At 41.3% G+C, this 5,050-nt stretch overlaps 1 pseudogene; it reads left to right on the top strand.

The window, feature by feature from the left end:
* Positions 1 to 297: 297 nt before the first annotated feature.
* LOC100556658 (DNA excision repair protein ERCC-1-like) lies at positions 298 to 2,943 on the top strand (annotated as a pseudogene).
* The last annotated feature ends 2,107 nt before the right edge of the window (positions 2,944 to 5,050 follow it).

Below are 5,050 nucleotides of genomic sequence, written 5' to 3'. Positions count from 1 at the left end.
CAGTGTAGAGCTGCCCCTAAATAATCTAGTAGACAGATGCCCCTCCTACACTGCCTTACACACCAGGATCTGATCCTTGATTATCTGCTTTAAACTGGATTATATGAATCTCCACTGCCAGATAATCTGGGATAATCAGATAAACTGGTATCAGATCCTGAGATAGAAGGGTAGTGTGGAAGAGGGCAGATCTGGTTTTATAATAATTCCCAGTTAGGTTCCCTAGAAACCTGAGCCTAGGTAGTGCCCAAGTAGATACATGAAATTGAATTTCATGTTTTGTTTATGTTAGATAACACCCTTATCAAGTCAGCATTCCTAACACAGTTTTCCCGAGCCCTGCTTTATTAATAATTTGCTGGTGTTAGTTTTTAAAAATATATATATATTTATTCATAATAAATAAATTATACAAATCACACACAAATAACATTAACACAAAACATACAATAAATAAGTTAAGCAAATAATCATATATATTTATACATTTAATCTCTTCGTGCATCCACCACCCATGGGACATTTATTCATCCTTATTATTAATAATTCTTGTATTGATCTCTTCTCCAAAATGCTAATGTTGATTTAGTTTTTGTTCCTTTTTCTTTGACTAACATATATACTAAGAATTTGCCCCATATTGCCTCAAAATCATTTCTTTTCACAATCTCCTTTTGCATTTTATTTCACAAGTCAGTTTATTGTTTATTGTGATGTTCCACACTTCTTTGTACCAATCCTCAATTTCATATTCATTGTTTTCTTTCCACTTTTTGGCTATATCTTATCTTAGAGCAGTAACAAAAATGTTACTTAGTTTTTGTTTCAATGACATTGTAAGAAGTCAACTGCAATTTGTGATGGTAACATTATGTATGCACTTCTGTCATCTATTATTTTTAAAAATCAAGTAGCAGTCATAGGAACATAATAATTTTGCCTATGTCCCCTGGAATGAAAGTGCCTCCTAAACCTCCTATTAACTGCAGGAAATAAAATAAATGGTTATAAAGTGTAGCTGTATATTTTTACTTCTGTGATTAACGGCAGCTTTGGACAGTAAGGATATATAAGAGAATTTAAGTCTGGAAAGCTATTGTATTTCTCTTCCAAATTACTCCCCCCTCCAATTCCAAGAATTCTTGCTTGGAGCAGAGATTAGATAAACTACATTTTTGAAATACAACTTCCAGAATACCCCAGCCACTGTGGCATCCTGGAATTTGGTTGGAATTCTGGGAGCTAAAGTCCAAATATGTAAATTCTACAAGCTCTGGTTTAGAATCTATGCAAATTCATTCACAAATATGTCTTATCAAATGCAGTTTGGCTGTCTATAGACATTGATGTTTGATGGTGGTATTAGAAAGAGAGTTTATCCTACAAATTACCAAAAATGTATTTGATTTATTGTCTTTCCTTATAGTTCCTTTCATGTTCCCCAAGAACAGGGGGGTCAAACTAATTTTCATTGAAGGTCCTCAAAGGGCCATTGAATCCATGGATAGAGAATCTGTGAATACAGAGAGCCAGTCCCAGGTTCAAATCCCGGGAGCAGATTGAGGGTCCGCTGTTAGCCCCAGCTCCTGCCAACCTAGCAGTTCGAAAACATGCCAATGTGACTCCGCCCTCCGAAGGTGACATCTGGGTGCTTTCACTTCGAAGTGTTGCAGGCGCCATGAAGGGCGGCCCGAAGCCTTCTTCCCTCCTTTTTTGGGCATCTTAAAGGCATCTCGAGAGGCTGCTTTCCAAACGGCGCAAAAACAATGCTTCCTGGACACCAAAAAGGCCTACCAAGGGGCAAAAACTTGACTTCCTGACGGAGAAACTAATGCGCATGCGCCAGAACCAGAAATCAAAGTAATGGAACCTCAAGCGGGAGAGAAAGCCCTGAAAGAAGGGAGGAAGAAGTTCACGGTGAAGACACAGGATGAGGAAGCGGCACCGGTGAAGCCGCTCTTCAAACCGTCTTCTGTATCCAAAGACTCAGTGGCTCCTGAAGCCATCAACGTGCCTGGTGGGAAATCCTATGCGGACTACATTGTGGGGCAACAAGCGGGATCCTCTTCGGCCACACAAGCGAAGCAAGGCACCGCCGGTATCCCAGCTGCAAAATCCACCACTTCTGCAAAGCTGCCTCCTTGCGAGAAGAGAAATATTATTGCCAAAGCTATAGGAGAAACCGGCTCCTTGAACCCAGTGCTGAAACTGGGGACAAAGCAGAGTAGCATCATCGTTAGTCTGCATCAGCAAGGGAGCCCGGTCCTGAAATTCATCCGCAACGTGCCTTGGGAGTTTGGAGACATCGTCCCTGATTATTTGCTGGGCCAAAGCACCTGCGCCCTTTTCCTAAGCCTCCGCTCCCACAACCTGAACCCCAATTAAATCCATGATCGGCTCCGCAACCTAGGAAAGACCTATGCACTGCAGGTGCTTCTGCTTCAGGTCGATGTGAAAGATCCACACCGGGCTCTCAAAGATCTGGCCAAGATCTGCATCCTTTCCAGCTGCACCTGCTGCGGGCCGCTACTTACAAAGCCTATGAGCAAAAGCCGGCTGACCTCTTGAAGGAGAAAGTGGACAAGGACTACCTGTCGAGAATGACTGACTGCCTGACCAGCGTGAAGTCAGTGAACAAGACGGACACGCTGAGCCTGCTCTCCAACTTCAAATCTCTGGCCAACCTTGTGCAAGCCTCGAAGGAGGACCTGTCTCTCTGCCAAGGGATCGGGCCACAAAAGGCCAAGAGGCTCTTCGATGCTCTCCACGAACCTTTCTTCATGCTTCCCAAAAGAACAGAAGCCTCCCGCAAACAGGGAAGCAAAGGGTAAACATTTTGCATCCAAACCCTGGGACGTTTATGAAAACGAGAAACCTTATTTGTTCACCGGCAACCAATACAGCACTTGTCCCCCCAAAAATAAAACACCAAACGGCAAATAAAATAAAATAAATAAAAATAAAAAAAGGAAAAAGAAAAAAAGAAAAGAAAACATGCCAATGTGGGTAGATCAATAGGTACCGTTCTGGCAGGAAGGTAACGGCGCTCCATGCAGTCATGCCGGCCACATGACTTTGGAGGTGTCTATGGACGACACCGGCTCTTCGGCTTAGAAATGGAGATGAGCACCAACTCCCAGAGTCGGTCACGACTGGACTTAATGTCAGGGGAAAACCTTTACCTTTATATATATGTATGTACTGTGTGTGTGTGTGTGTGTGTGTGTGTGTGTATATATATATATATATATACTGTATATGCGTGTGTGTGTGTGTGTATACACACACTTACATAATGGTTGATGCATTTTACTTTTTACCCAGTTTAGGTCCCAGGATGTTATTGAACGACAACTCTTATCACTTTTGATTATCTGCCACGGAGATACCGGAGATAATGGGAATTGCAACCCAATGGCACTTGTGGTTCTGAGATTGGGAAAAGGCTAAATAGCATTTTAAAGTTTAATCAAGGTGCACGTGAAAGGTGTCAGTGGACGAATCTAACTACATATGCATTTTAAGACTTTACAATTCATGTTTTAATAGAGTTTAATAGAGTTTTAAATTGACGTGGTATTGTTTTATTGTTTATTGATCTTGTTATTGTTTTATTGAATGTGTTTTGGGCAATGTAATTTGCCGACTGTTGTAAGTCGCCTGAGTCCCTACGGGTGAGAAGGACAGGGTAAAAGTGATGTAAGTAAATAAATAAATAAAGAAATAAATAAATTCAGACATCATAGGCTTTGTATCTAAATTCAAATCTCACTATCCTGACTAAACAGAACAAACTACACCCTCTTAGATATTATTGTATCACAACTCCCATCAGCTCTAGTCATGATGTGTAGTGATGAATAATACAGAAGTTGTAGTCCAGCATCTGGAGGGACACATAGAATGACATGATGGGCTGGATTAGGCCCATGGGCCTTAAGGTAGACACATGTGCCCTACGAGTTATGAAATTCACCCGGTGAAACCAACATGAAACAGATCTGCTTTTCTTAGCCTACATGAAAGCATGAAACATTTTGTTTGGTAGTTCTTCTAACCTAAGAACTCCAAACTTTTAACAGGAGGCATTTATTAGTGACTAATGCAGATATCCTTTGGGGTTAAATATAACGCCAACAATAATGACATGGTTAGACTCAGCTTGAGCTGACTCATGCTCAGCTTGTTCTTCAGCAAAGGGAAGCACTAGAAAAGTAGCAGGATGGTGAGTAGACCTTGTTCCACTGTCATGAACAACATACAACCGATTGTTAATTCCATAGTCTATATATATTTACATCTGGTGTCTTCATATACCTGGTTTTTTTTTCCGTGTCAGGAGCAGCCAGAGTTGCTTCTGGAGTGAGAGAATTGGCCATCTGCAAGGATGTTGCCCAGGGGACACCTGGATGTTTTGATGGTTTTACCATCCTTGTGGGAGGCTTCTCTCATGTCCCCGCATGGAGCTGGAGCTGATAGAGGGAGCTCATCCGTTCTCTTCCAGGGTGGGATTCGAACCTGGCAGCCTTCAGGTCAGCAACCAAACCTTTAGGTTACAAGGCTTTAACCCATTACGCCACTGGAGGCTTCAATATGGGTGGTGATGAACCAGCATGGGGAATCAGAAAATAGAAGTTTTGTCTGTTAAAATGCAACAATGGAATAATATGCAGTTGAAAAGTAGGGTAAAAAGAAAAAAAAAGATCCCCCGCCCAAGTGTCTGAGGGTGGATCAAGAAACTGTTTATTTTGGAAGCTGGACACATCATAATTGCCTTGTTCTTAAAATCCCTCCTGCATGTTTTTAAAACCTTTCCTTCATATTAAAAGAAACAATACTCTCTTTCTATTCTATGTGTTTTTCAGTTCCTACAAAATGGAATTTCAGGACCTCAGGCAAAAAGGAAATAGAACTGCCAAAAAAACACAGCGACAAATTGGTGCTTGCCTGAAGTGAGTGGTATGGAAAGGGGAAGCTAAGAATGTGACAGTGGTTTCATGGACAATAAATCACTTCTCCTTGTCATTAGAAAGATAAAAGCTTTCTGATT

This window comes from Anolis carolinensis, chromosome 1 (assembly GCF_035594765.1).
Source record: "Anolis carolinensis isolate JA03-04 chromosome 1, rAnoCar3.1.pri, whole genome shotgun sequence".
NCBI classification, from domain to species: domain Eukaryota; kingdom Metazoa; phylum Chordata; class Lepidosauria; order Squamata; family Dactyloidae; genus Anolis; species Anolis carolinensis.
This window is presented reverse-complemented; position numbering and strand designations above follow the sequence as displayed.